General features: G+C 29.5%; 1 protein-coding gene and 1 long non-coding RNA gene across 4 annotated transcripts in view; both read left to right on the forward strand.

Annotated features, from left to right (window-relative positions):
* Positions 1-7,500, forward strand: part of LOC124954668 (fasciclin-3) — a 307,391-nt gene that overhangs the window by 131,130 nt on the left and 168,761 nt on the right. The window lies entirely within an intron of this gene.
* LOC124954674 overlaps positions 3,303-7,500 on the forward strand; it is an 8,199-nt gene continuing 4,001 nt past the window's right edge. Inside the window, exon 1 of the long non-coding RNA XR_007102612.1 lies at positions 3,303-3,371. This is a non-coding gene — a long non-coding RNA (uncharacterized LOC124954674). The remainder of the gene's footprint in view (positions 3,372-7,500) is intronic.

A 7,500-nucleotide genomic window follows, 5' to 3' on the forward strand; every position in this document is an offset into this window, starting at 1 on the left:
TAGAACAATTAGTAGAATGAACGTCATCGTCTCTGGTTAAATTGCGTTATGGCAATGAGTTCAAGGTTCATGGACGATATCTCATCACTTCATGTAGACTAATTCACGTTGCTACGTTCAAGCCTGAACTCTTTTAGATCATAACAAGACGATATTTTTTATTTTCAGTTATTATAACAACAACAACAACAAAAAAAAAAAAAAAGAAAAAAAAAAAGAAAGAAAGAAAAAAGGAAAGAAAAAGATTACAACGTTATTGCATTCGATATCATCGATCTTAAAATATTGAAATAGAAAAATTTTTCATCCATCCACCATCAAGATTTAGCGTAAAGTATTAAAATGTCGATAGGGAAACGAGCAGAGAGAAAATAGTTCTGCACTGGAGGGAAAATAGTTTGGCACGAGATTGTTCAATCTATACCTCCTCGAACTCATTTTCTCTTTTAAAAAATCTCGAAAGATCGCGTAGATGTAAATTTTAGATACGTCCGGATTTTAGCTTGTAAATCTTGACGTATCCATTAAAAACAACGTACAGTTGCTATTATTTTTGTGTAATATAACAGCTCAAATTAATATAACAGAGATAGTTGTTTGTCAATTTGTTCTTTTTATTTTTTTTCTTTTTTTTTTTTTTTTTTTTTATTTTTTTTTCTTTTTTTTTCTTTTCTTTTTTTTTTGTTTTATTAATTTCAGCTTTGAGAATTCCCATTATATAAATTTTTGATAAACGATGTGTCATATATGAAATTCATTGTTTTTAATTAAATTAATTTCTATGGTCCAAAATGTATTCCCATGTATTTGTCAGATATATGAATGATCATTTTACGAAAGAGACAACGTAAATAATATAATAGTTCGTTCGTTTTCCTTTATCTTTCGTAATTTATTTATAATTTTTCATTTTTCTTCTTTCTTTTTTTTTTTTTTTTTTTTTTTTTTTTTTTTTTTTTTTTTTTTTTATTAAACACACATAGCTCAACATTATTCTCGATAGTCATAAAATAGATTTTATGAAAGTATATCGTAAAAATATGGAATTTCGTCTTGTATCCGATAAATTTAAGAGTATCGTTCAAGTACGAAAGGATATTACGAAAATGTTATAAAATATAAAATCGATGAAGTAAAACAAGACAAGAACGTATGAGGTATTCGTTATTCAACTATACCAAAATTTTCTTCGTGACGAAATTAGTTTCTTGAGTTTAAAAATATAAGAGACGAGAGAATATATGTATATATATTCTTTTATTTTTTTTTACGAGGAATAAACAAAAAGTATGAAAGAGAACAAAACGGTGAGACTATTTCTTTTTTTGTTTTCTTTTTTTTTTTTTTTTTTTTGTTTCTTTCCAAGCTCTTAATCGAAGACATCTCAATGATATTTGTTCGATACATTTTATTAATATCTTATTAAATATAATACGAAATTGAAAGATTACGATATACGAATACGTAATGATACTTAAAAAAGTTTTTTTTTTTTTTTTTTTTTTTTTTTTCGAATATGAATATGAAGGACAAAAATTGTCATTCTTAGCCGGAGAAAAAATTATCGCGGGTTAATTTTTCTTACGGATTAAAAGCGTATCTAAAATTGTTCGTCGAAATTTGCACCGATGAACTTTTAACCCGTTTGTCAAAAGTCGTACCTGGTTCATTCGTTCGAGCGAATTTTCAGTTGGTCAGTTTTATCGTTTAAAGAGCTTTACGAAGAGAGAGAGAGAAAGAGAGAAAGAGAGAGAGAGAGAGAGAGAGAGAGAGAGAGAGAGATAAAAATATATATATATATATCTTTATATGGACTAGTAGTACTCGGTGTAAAGCCGGAAAGGTTTTTATGTGTTAGAGAAACGCGGTAATGCTGCAGTTTGTTACGGGATGTACGTAGCGTTAATGGAACGGTCGGTGAACGTCGAGGAAAGCCTAAAAGAGGCTTCTCATTTGGAAACTTTCGCAGAGTTTTCCACCGTCGAAGAAATCGAGCCCCGAGTAGTATCTCGTAGAACATCCCGCGAACCATTCTCGAGTTACTCTTAACGACCTTCGCTGCATGAAGATAAATACTCATGGAATTGCTCGAAACGCTCGTCTACACTACTCTGCGTACAGAGTTGTACGCAAAAAAGAAAGAGAGAGAGAGAGAGAGAGATACTCTTTAAAAGAACCTGAAAAGGAATGTTTATATACATCTATACATATACATATATATATATATATATATATATATATATATATATTTTTTTTTTCTTTTGTTTAATTCAATTTATAACAAATCTCATTTTCTCATAAAATGATTTTATTAATATCGATTATATACATTTCCTATGAAAATAGATTTGTATATACATATACGTACGTACGTACGTATATGATAACGTTGTCGTTAATAATTTATTAAGAACGTTAAAGGACAACCTTGTACAATGGAAAATAAACTCGAGTTGTAAGACGACGCGTCAAGCTTAACTGAGATAGTTACGAATGTAAACAAATAAAATTCTATTGGTCGAAAGTTTTTACAAGGACATCAACGAATCAGTCCTTCGTTGAACGTTGCTCTGAATAAACGAATACGTTTCGTTACAGTAATTCTTCAAATTATTAACGAGAACGTTTTTCCTTGTTGAAATTGTATTAAATGCGACGTAGAAAAGGGATTTTGAGGTTTGTAAATCATTATTATAAATGATCAATGATATTATCTAATTACAGGATATTCAATTAAAATTGGAAAAATGAACTATCGTGATTTTTTGATTATATTAAGTTTTTCATTTTAAACTAATCGACTTTTGTTACATTTATTAACAATTTTATTACTTCGATTTATATAATAATATATAATAATAGATTTCCTTTTAATTATGTATAATATATATATATATATATATATATATATATATATAGATATAGGTATAACATATTATAGGTATTGTATAACGTATACATAATACTTATTATTATATTCAACGATAATAATTATCGTTTCGAAAAGATTTTCTATGCCCTGAGTATTGGATTTTACTCTAAAGGAAGGAGGTCTGCTGTAAAATCGCATCTCAATTGGATCAACGTTCCTCTTCTATGTACATATATATATATATATATATATATATACATATATTTCCGGAAGTCGAGCATATAATACCTAAACCCGCATTGCAGTTCGTCGTTGGTTCTTTACAAGTCTACGGACGCTATTCGTACAAATACATACAGTCTCTCGCTATTTGTAGCAACAGCAACAGCAACAGCAACAGCAACAGCAACAGCAATAGTAACGACAGTAAGCAACACTAGAAACTCCTTGAGACGTGCGATACCTTCTCCCGGCTCTTCGAGAGACATCATGCTTACATGTATGTATGTTTGCTCGTGCCATAAGCAAGTGGTACGGTAAATGTGTACGAGGGATGTGAAGAAAGACGAAGGGAGGGAGAAAGGTTAGCTTAGAAAATCTGTAGGAGATATTAAATATTTGAGATTTAATATTAGAACGTACGCATATATATATATATATATATATATATATATATGTGTTTACTTTAGTTTTACGTAAAATTGAAATCTCTTTTCTTCTTTTTCTTTGTTGTTATTTTCTTTTTTATAGTTTATTATACTAGAGCTTTTCTTTTGCTCAAATATTGTTTTTTTTTTTCTTTTTTTTTCTTTCTTTTATTTGTTTGTTTTGTCTCCCTTTTTCTTTTTCTTCTTCGTTCGTATTATTAAACATCGTTTTGAATGTATGTATGAGATAGTTCTATCTTTCATTTCAACCGAGTAAAAGCTCTTTAAATGGTGTCAGGAGTCTCATCGAGATTACCAAGATATTTCGTCGTTATGTGAGAAACGAGGAAAAAAGAAAAAAAGGAGAGATATAGAAAGAGAGAAAGAGAGAGGAATAGATAGGTAGAAATTATAGAGAAAAGAGAAAAAAAAAGATAGAACACTCTCAAGAGACAGAGAGAGTGAGAGAGAGAGAGAGAGAGAGAGAGAGAGAGAGAGAGAGCCAACAGTCTCCTCGAGTTTAAGTCGACGGACAAAAAAGAGAAGCGTTTGCATTGGATTGACGCTTGAATTTTTTAGATTTTCAAATTAGCCTTCCATGGCAAATACGAGACCGACCAGTACCGTACAAAACCTTTACAACCTTCGATGATTTATTACGAGAGCGAAGCGTTTAGTTATATTTTTTTACTTTTTTTCTTTTTTTTTTTTTTTTTTTTTTTTTCTGTTAACTCTTACCCCTTTCTTCCCGCAAATAATATCGATTTTAATAGAAATAAATACGGTCGATACGAATCGTACGATTTTTATCTCGCAAAATTTGTTTTCTTCTCTTTACTTTTTTATATCTATGGGAGAGGATGGGGGGAGGGGGAGGGGGAGGGGGGGGGAACACAAATACTTTGATCTCAATCGAAACGAATTATTTATCGTGATAAAATAAAGCCTTATCTCTTGTTCTTATATTTCTTATATATATATATATATATATATATATATATATATATACATTATAAAATTATTGCGAACGAAACGAATTATATTTTATTTCATTTTGTTTTTTTTTTTTTTTTTTTTTTTTTTTTAGAACTTAAAATTTTTTAGATCGTTCGATCGATCTAAAGTGTACCGACGACATTTTTCTTTCTCCTTTAACTTGAATTATTCACCGTTTCGTGTGTCGTCCTACAGAAAAGTATACTCTCCAGGGTATGCCACGTGGAATATGCTTTAAAGCTCGTGTTCACTGGCATTCACGCGCGAAGAATAATATTATCCTTTATAGTAGCTTTTTCGCGGTCACTGCTATATACACCGAAGAAGAGGAAGTAGAAGTAAAAGAAGAAGAAGAAGAAGAAGAAGAACCGAAGGAGTAAGAAAAAGAGGAAGGACTATATAAAGAAAAAGAAAAGAAGAAAAAAAAAATAAAGAAAAGAAAAAGGGGACGGAAAATTGAACAGATCGATTTTTCTCGACGCGATCCTACGACGAGAGGAAACGATCGTGAAGTACAAAAGGATAACAAAGCTTTGTCACGATAGGGATAGTGAGATAAAATTCACGGTGTAAAATACGACGTGTCCCAGGGTGGCCGATAAAATTTATCGTCCCGATATTTTCTATAAAATGCTTTTGTTTACTGGGTGTGGAAGAAAGAGAGAGAGTGAGAGAGAGAGAGAGAGAGTGAGAGAGAAATGAAAAATAAAAAGAAAAAAGGAAATAAAATAAAATAATAAAAAAAAAAAAAAAAAGAAAAAGAAAAAAAAGAAAAAACAGAAGAAAAAAGAAATAAAACGACATTAATATCGGAACTTCTCGGTTACGATTATTTTCGAGATCAAACTAAACGTCACGGGACGAGAGCAATAAAAAAGAAAAAAAAAATAAATAAATAAATAAAAATGAAGAAGAAGAAGAAGAAAAAAGAAAAGCATGGAAGAAAGAAAATAAGAAAGAAAAAAAGAAAGAAAGAAAGAAAGAAAATAATGATCGATTCAAGTAGAAAACAATTATGAGAATAATAAAATTGATTCATAACAAGATGAGAAATAAATTACTATGTATGCTTGTATCATATATATTTATATGTATACATCGTACCATCTCTCGTTTCAATTGGAGACAGCTTGCTAGTTGCAATCATGTGCAATACGTAGATATATGTAAATTCATAAATCGATCAGACGAGTGTAATAAAGCGTGTGATGTTCGTATAACGACGATATTAACCTTTCGTTAAATCAAAGGAAGAAGAGTCTGAGCAACAACAACAACAACAACAACAACAACAACAAGAATAATAAAAACAACAACGACAAGAATAACGATGATAACAATAGATGGGTAAAAGTTGGTGACATAGGTCGAAAGCTTCACGAACAATGGCTATGAAAGGGTAACCTCCGTGTGTATTGAGTATATCGAGGATAATAGGAACGGACTTTATTACGTGGCATCGACGCTTTTCCATGATAAAGTTTAAACCGCACGCGCTATGCAGTGACCTGCATTCTAGACGTAACCTCTCTCGTATCAAGACGATAGTACGTTCTCACAAATCGGACGACGCCTTTCAAAAGATCGATACGCGAAAGAACGTTCGTAAAAAATCTCAAAGAAACTCGAGACGAATAACTTTATCATTCACGTATCATTTTGTACAATTATTACTTTTGAATTTTTCCTTTTAATCGTTCTTCTTCTTCTTCTTCTTCTTCTTCTTCTTTCTTTTTTTAATTAATCGTTACGAGGAAAAAAAAAAGAAAAAAATAAGAAAGAAAAGTTCTTTTCGAAATTTTATGATCATTTTATCATCTACCAATTGCGAAACGTTCATTTTCATAATCGTCTATAATTTTTTTGTCCTTCTTTTTTTTTTTCCTTTTTCTTTTTCTATTCTTTTTTTTTTCTTTTTTTTTTAAAGATATATTCCTACGATTTATATTACATTTGATTTCGTATTATTTGACTTTGAAGTTAGTTCGCAGAAAATATTTATCTATTTCTTTGCTTTCCTTTTTTTTTTCTTTTCTTTTTTTTTTTTTTTTGTTTTTTTTTGTTTTTTTAATATTTATTCTCGTGAGCTTAAAAACTTTTCAATGGTTTTGTACTTGCCTTTGCTTCCTCCTCTCCTTTTGCCTTTTCAATAGATTTTATTGCACCTACAAAGCATCGTTTTCTTACTGGCGAAGAAGCTCTCCACACCGCGTTATATTTCAACCCTTGTATATCACCCGTTGAAACCGATTTCCTCTTTCTCTTTCTCTTTCTCACTCTCTCTCTCTCTCTCTCTCTGTCTCTCTCTTTTTTTCTCTGTCTCTCTCTCTCTCTCTCTCTCTCCTTCCCCATCTCTCTCTTTATCTCTCTTCATCTCTCTTTATCCATAGTCGTAGTCGTTGTAGTCGTAGCCGTTACTTGACAGTGAAATAAAACTGCCTGTCTCTTCTTCTCAACGAAAGGACAAAGTAGAGGAAATCTAGTTGTCTATTTTCTCTCTTTGATTTATTTTCAAGGTGTGTGATCTTATCTCATCGAAGTTATTTCGTACTTTTGATAAATGAAGAAAGAAAAATAAAATGATAGAATATTATTCCTCTATATTCGTCATATTAAAATCATTTAATTAACTGTCCAATTTAATTTTTATTAATATTATATTATATGTCAAAGTTTTAATATGTAGATTATATATCGCTACAATTATTCTATATATATATATATATATATATATATATATATATATATATATATATATATAGTTTATGCTTATATAATTTATGCTTGGCAAATATTTATTTTAAGAATATGAACTAACTTCATTATTTTTATGTTAAAATCATAACATAAACGTAAGTAATATTAGTATAATTATTATTCTATGTTATTATTCTAAATGTATATATATATATATATATATATATATATATATATATATATATATATATATATATATATATACATAACTTATATTTAGGAAACATT

Source organism: Vespa velutina, chromosome 16 (genome assembly GCF_912470025.1).
Source record: "Vespa velutina chromosome 16, iVesVel2.1, whole genome shotgun sequence".
Classification (NCBI taxonomy): Eukaryota; Metazoa; Arthropoda; class Insecta; order Hymenoptera; family Vespidae; genus Vespa; species Vespa velutina.